General features: G+C 37.1%; 1 protein-coding gene across 1 annotated transcript in view; it reads right to left on the bottom strand.

Annotated features, from left to right (window-relative positions):
• Positions 1-7,407, bottom strand: part of Il1rapl2 (interleukin 1 receptor accessory protein like 2) — a 1,226,021-nt gene that overhangs the window by 715,877 nt on the left and 502,737 nt on the right. The window lies entirely within an intron of this gene.

The following is a 7,407-nucleotide window of genomic DNA, read 5'->3' as shown; positions in this document are numbered from 1 at the left end:
TGTGTGTGTGTGTGTGTGTGTGTGTGTGTGAGAGAGAGAGAGAGAGAGAGAGAGAGAGAGAGCAATTCAATTCAGCTATGAAGAAGAACAAATTCATGACATTTGCTTGAAAGTAGGTGGAACTAGAAATGGAGATGATCATATTAAGAAATCAAGCCAGACTTAGGAAGAATAATGTTGCTGCTTTCTCTCATTGCAAAATACAGATTTCATAAGAATATGAATTACAAAGAAAACTAGCAGAGAAGGGAAGTAGAAATGAAATATAGAATATAATGGAATGAGTATGATCAAAGTGTATTGTGTACATGTATTAGAATGTTTTAATGAAGCCCATTTTTTTGTACAAATAAAATAGGAGAGTAGTAATTTATGAAAACTACAGGTGACAGTTATATAAAAGAGTTTATTGTATTCATAATAAAGTTGTTGGTATATGTATTTTTTAAAAAAAACCTACTTTCATTGGTATGGTAAAGTATAGGAAGCCAGATATATTCTTTCATGACTTACTAAATATTCTAAAAATTATGAGTTAACTTAAGGAAGGGACCCTGTCTCTCATCTTGAAGTAATAAGAGACTGATTAATGTGTGATTAATTGAAAACCAGCTGTTTTCCCACTTTTATTAATATGCTATTCCCAGCAATGCAGTTAAGTGACTCATCCAAGGTCACTCAACTGGTCAGCAGCAAGCTCCTGACTCAAGTTCAACATTTCTGACTTGAAATCTAGTAGTCTTCCACAAAGCCCCACTCGTTTATATCCATCTCAAGGTACCCACTAAGAGTAAGTACTCCATAAAGGCTCTGCAAATGGTTTTCTCATTAAGATAGTGTGTTAAATGTAAGCTCAGGAATGAACTTTTACAACTAGTCCTAAAATAGACAGCTTAACACCATCTGGTCTTTAACATTCTGTATGCTGAATAGCTAAGTGATAAAGAGAAAGAGATAAATGACAGCAAATAATGTCTGTTGTTGGAAATGCTCATTGAGAACAGACATGACATTATAGTGAGCTAGACATGAATCTGTGTCCTCCTCAAGGGAATGCTCTTTAATGGCAAAGGGAATAATATCGTATTTCTTCAGTAACAAACACAATGCTAGGCACAGAGCAAGAAATCAGTTAATTCTTCCTGGCTCGCCTTGTATAAAATAAGGAAATATGTTTTTTCCTGATCTTTCTTGTCATAAATAACTTGTATCATCACCATTTACTATTTTGTTGGGCATCATTCTAAGCCATTTGTGGCGTTGATTCCATTTAAAATCTTCTAGGCCACACACACACACACACACACACACACACACACACTATTATAAGCTCTTTGTGTTTGTCCTGTGGAATACTAAGACACTGGAAGAGAAAGTAACCCTGTTATGCTTTAAAGGAAAAGAAAAGAGCCTGGAAATCAAACTTTGACCCTTGAAGTTTTTACCTCATGTGAACTTGGTAAGCACTTCTACATCACAGCCTCCATTCTTTTCTAGGTACAAGAAAACTTTACTATTTGTAGTTTATTTCAGAAATTAAACCATTTTAACAGGGATTTAAATTTAGGAGACTTTCAACAAAGTGAAGAAATAGGATTTTAACAAAGAAACTAGTCCAGAAGTCTGAAGCCCCAGCTCTGGCCTTTGCTTTGAAATGAAACTCTGTGTAACCTTAGAGCAACAAAATTCCCCTTCTAGATTTAGTTTCCTGTTCAGTCTTCAAACAAAACTAATGAGACCAAATGGCAGTCAAGTGCATGTAAAACATAGTATCTGGTATTCTCCTGCAACACATATAAAGCCTCAGCAAGTGTTTTGATGTCGAATAGTACACTAGGGCCTTGAAAACTGACAATGGAATTAATTTTCTACTGTTACCTCCTCGACCTTGAATGAGTCACTTCAGCTCTCTGATCCTCAGAATGCTTGGATATAAAAAGGAAAGAATGAGTACTGGATAGCATAATCCACAAAGGCTATATAAAAGTCATTATTATGAGTATAAGTATCTTCATGTGCTGCTAATTCCTATGTATATGTCTATATTGTTACATCATATATCATCATTTCTATACTTCCTATTAAATGATTCAGTATATAAGAGCGTTTGCCATAGGGCTTTGACTTGCTTGCTCAATTGTTTTTATTTGTTTATTTTAAGAGTTGAGAAGAGGTCTCATTGTGCAGCTCTTGCTAGACTGGAACTTACTATAAAGACAAGGCTGGCCTCAGACTCATAAAGATCCTTCTGCCTCTGACCCTACCCTAGCCCTGCCTCCTAAGTGCACACCATCATGCTTGGCTGGTATAGGATTTTATGGATGTATTTGCTTCCTTGCCTATCTATCTTCTCAATCAATGAAATGTGGTTCCTACAGCGAATATTCATGTCTGTTTGATTCCTAAAGACAAAATTACTTCTTAATAGATAGAACACAGAGTGAATAATCGATAAAGGATTGTTGAGTGAATAATTGAATTACGAACAATTGAAGGAATAAATTAATCATTAAGTCTTCCCTTTCTGGTCCTCTAATACTACTATTCATTGTCAAAGCAATAAGCTCTGTGGTTGTTCTAGTGTCCAACTAAACACCTTAGTCCTAGTTTGCTCAGGATAGGCTATTCACATTTATATCCACTTCTCGGTTACTTAGACTCAGGAAACTTCAAAATATTTTTTTTCTTTCTTTCCCAGTTCTTAACTTCCTCTAGCCATTTTTTTTTTTTTAGCAATTATGCCATGCCTGCCAAAATCTACATACCTAAACAGAGTTACACTTTCATCCAACAGTAACAAAGTTCTCCAAGGCAACAACTCCTTGAAAGCTCTCTTGCTGGGTTGTTTTCTGAACTTTTCCTACAAAGAAGAGCATGATATGAAGTGAAACGATGACACTTAATCTACTCTCCTCTGCTGGCAGAAATTAAAAAAGTTATAGCCAATGATCCATTTTTAATGGTATAAGGCTCATCTCTGACCCATATAGCTGGTCCCATGAGAACAGGGTTCAGAAAAAAAAAACAAACAAACAAAAACAAAAACAAAAAAAACTTAGGGCTGTTCAGTAGGCAACCTCCAGCTAGTGTTCAATGAAGAAGGGTCCTGATGTTCTGGTTGCTTTCTGCCGGCAAGGCTCTCTGCCAAATTCTCCCTGCACTATAGTTGCTGGAGCTACAAGGTAAGTCTAAATAAATAAATTGGATTTAGAGAGGGATCTCCACAACAGACTTTTTACAGAAGCATCAAAGACATGCTTGTTCATCTGCCCTTCCTTAAGAAACCCACAACATTCTCTTCATCTTTCAGCCTACTCTCAAGATGGCAGAAAAAACCTCTTTGCTTATCAGTGTTTTCTCAGGTCAGAGCAAGTTGGTTTCCCTGGAGTTGGGCTTGTAAACAGCTTTCAGACATTCCTAGCAGACACTTGCTTAAGTTATTTTCTGGTTCCAAACACATGATACTTCTGCTTTATCTACTGTTGAGTTTTATGAATGAATATGTACGTTTAATTTCACATATTTACATAAACACATGCCCAAAAACCCACATGTATGCACACACAGACATTTATTATCATTAGTAAACTCTGAGAATTTTTTGTCATTGTGTGAGGTGTTTATAATTGCCAATGTCTTTATTTTCTTGTTCTGACATAAAATCTGAACTGGGAAGATACCTGAATAAAGGTGAAGACTGAGCAAAGAGAAGGATCATTGTTTAAGAGACAAGATTGCATTCTTCTACCTGATAGCTGTCAGTTGAGCCAGCACCATTTGTTGAAAATGCTTTTTTCAACTGGATGGTTTTAGCTCATTTGTCAAAGATCAAGTGACCATAGGTGTGTGGGTTCATTTCTGGGTCTTCAATTCTATTCCATTGATCTACCTGTCTGTCTCTGTACCAGTACCATGCAGTTTTTATCACAATTGCTTTGTAGTACAGCTTCAGGTCAGAGATGGTGATTCCAACAGAGGTTCTTTTATTATTGAGAATAGTTTTTGCTTTCCTAGGTTTTTTGTTATTCCAAGAGCTAGAGAGAGTACCTAAGGAGCTAAAGGGGTCTGCAACCCTATAGGAGAAACATCAATATGAACTAACCAGTAACACCAGAGCTCCTGTCTCTAGCTGCATATGTAGCAGAGGATGGCCTAGTCAGCCATCAATGGGAAGAGAGGCCTTTGGTCCTGGGAAGATTCTAGGCCCCAGTATAGGGGAATGCCAGGGCCAGGAAGTGGGAGTGAGAGGGTTGGGGAGCAGGGCAGGGGGGAGGGTATAGGGGACTTTCGGGATAGCATTTAAAATGTAAATGAAGAAAACATCTAATTAAAAAAATCTTAGAGAGAGAGAGAGAGAGAGAGAGAGAGAGAGAGAGAGAGAGAGAGAGAAAGATTGTTCTTCCAGAAAGCCTGGGCTCCATTTCCAGAACCCACATGGCAGCTTACAACTGTCTGTAACTCCAGTTCCAGGGGATCTGATGCCCTCTTCTGGCTTCTGCATATTTTACATGCACATGGTGTACAGACATACATGCAGGAACATACCCATTCAGAGAAAATAAAATAAATACGTATTTTTTTTTTTTAAAAAATGAATAACAGTGGGAAATGTTGGTCAGATTGTCTGGTCTCATGAACACTTTCTTACTGAGCTGAGTTTTTCAGTCAATGTTACTAGTATTCACTATGACCAGTGAAAGACAATGGTAAAGATTTATACTATCAAGCTTGATGGGAGAAGATTAAGAGCTTATGTGCCTATGATTTTTCTTACTTAGAGATGGAGAACCAGAAGAAAGTATCTGGAGACATCCTAGAAAGAGGCTGTAGGATATACGCAGTTGTTTTTAAAGGCTCACTTAACACCAAATGTGAAGATCTGTCAGAAGAATGTGCAGACTGAGTTTGCAAGATGATGTAGTTGTGACTGAAAGTGGAGGGAACATATAAAGATATATCTATATATCTGAATAGACAAGTATACATATATTATATATGTAATTTTATATAAAATATAATATATATTTAAATATACATTTGTAAATTTACTATAAATTAATTACATATAATTAAACAATTAAATATACATTTATAAATTATAACTATATTGGTGTATATTTTAATGTTTTCATATAATATATTTGATCACATGTTTTCCATCTCTTTCCATATTAGTTTTGCTTCCATTGTATATAACTATACCACATATGTGCAGTACCCATGGAGGCCAAGAGAGTATAGGATCATTTAAATCTGCTATTACAGAAAGTGTAATTTATTGTATGGTTGGTGGGACTTGCAAGAGCAATAACTGTATTTAATCACTGAGTCATCTCTTAAGCTGATGAAGTTGCTCATTTATATTTTAAAATAATGCAAAAAAGATACATAATGGAGTCTACAATTCTTCCATACCCCTCAAATTCTCACAATTTTCCTCATCACAGTACCAACTTTTTCTGCTTTCTTTCTCTCACACTGTTTACTGAATGTCTTAGCAAATATTCTTGCCCATGTTTTTAAAGACAGTATCTAACCAGTTTCCATCTCCACCATTACTACCAAAGTCACATCACTGTGATTTCTCACTCTGGATTACTGCAGTGGCCTGCTAACTGGACTTGGTGTGCAGCTTTATCCTTTTTTATTAACTATTTTCCATCAAGAGTCCAGATCGGACTTTTAAAATCATATAGTGTTGTTCCAACTCTATCCAAATGGTACTCTCTGGAATTTGGAAGAAACTATGCCAACTTCACAGGGACCAAGTAAGCCCCATATCATGGGATTACCTTGTTATACTATCCACTTCACCTTATCTTTTCTCTCTCTTAATCTGTATGATAAGACCTTCAAGTATTTGAAAAAAATTGAAGAAGATCACAGAAGATGGAAAGATCTACCATGCTCATGAATTGGGAGGATTATTATAGTAAAAATGGCTATCTTGCCAAAAGCAATCTACAGATCCAATTCAACTCCCATGAGAATTCCAACTCAATTCCTCACCGAGTTACAAAGGGCAATTTGCAAATTCATCTGGAATAACAAAAAAAACCTAGGATATTGGAAACTATTCTCAACAATAAAAGAACTTCTGGTGGAATCACCATCCCTGACATCAAGCTGTACTACAGAGCAATTGTGATAAAAACAAAAATAAAAACAAGACAAAAAAAAACAAACAAACAAAAAACTGCATGGTATTGGTACAGCAACAGACAGGTAGACCAATGTAATAGAATTGAAGACCCAGAAATAAACTCACACACCTATAGTCACTTGATCTTTGACAAGGGAGCTAAAACCATCTAGTGGGAAAAGGACAGAATTTTCAACAAGTGGTGCTGGATCAACTGGAGGTTAACATGTGCAAGAATACAAATCATATCTCCTTGTACAAAACTCAAGTCCAAGTGGATCAAGGACCTCCACAAAAAAACAGATACACTGAAACTAATAGAAGAGAAATTGGAGAAAAGCCTCGAGCACATGGGCACAGGGGGAATTTTTTCTGAATAGAACACCAGTAGTTTATATAATAGGATCAAGATTTGACAAACTGGACCTCATAAAATTGCCTTTCTATAAGGCAAAGGACACTGTCAATAGGAAAAAATGGCAACCAACAGATTGGGACAAGATCTTTACCAATCCTAATCCAATAGAGGGCTAATATCTAATATATGCAAAGAATTCAAGACTCCAGAGAACCAAATAGCCCTATTAAAAAATGAGGTACACAGCTAAACAAAGAACTTTCAACTGAGGAATACCAAATGGCTGAGAAGCACCTGAAAAAATGTTCAACATCCTCAGTCATCAGGTAAATGCAAATCAAAACAACCCTGAGATTCCACCTCACACCAGTCAGAATGGCAAAGACCAAAAATTCCGGTGACAGCAGATGCTGGCGAGGATGTGGAGAAAGAGGAGTACTCCTCCATTGTTTGTGGGACTGCAAGCTTGCACAACCTCTCTGGAAATCAGTCTGGTGGTTCCTCAGAAAATTGGACAGAGTACTACCGGAGGATCCCGTAATACCTCTCCTGGGCATATATCCAGATGTTCTAACTGGTAAGAAGGATACATGCTCCACTATGTTCATAGCAGCCTTATTTATAATAGCCAGAAGCTGAAAAGAATCCAGATGTCCCTCAACAGAGGAATGGATACAGAGTGGTTGTACAAGCTTGCAATCTCACCAGCAATGGAGGAGTGTTCCTCTTTCTCCACATCCTTGCCAGCATCTGCTGTTACCTGAATTTTTAATCTTAGCCATTCTTATTAGTGTGAGGTGGAATCGCAGGGTTGTTTTGATTTGCATTTCCCTGATGATTAAGGATGTTGAACATGCTCATCCGGCTGGATCAGCGCCGGGGTAGCGGGAGCGCAGGGTTGCCTGAC

This window comes from Mus caroli, chromosome X (genome assembly GCF_900094665.2).
Source record: "Mus caroli chromosome X, CAROLI_EIJ_v1.1, whole genome shotgun sequence".
NCBI lineage: Eukaryota > Metazoa > Chordata > Mammalia > Rodentia > Muridae > Mus > Mus caroli.
This window is presented reverse-complemented; position numbering and strand designations above follow the sequence as displayed.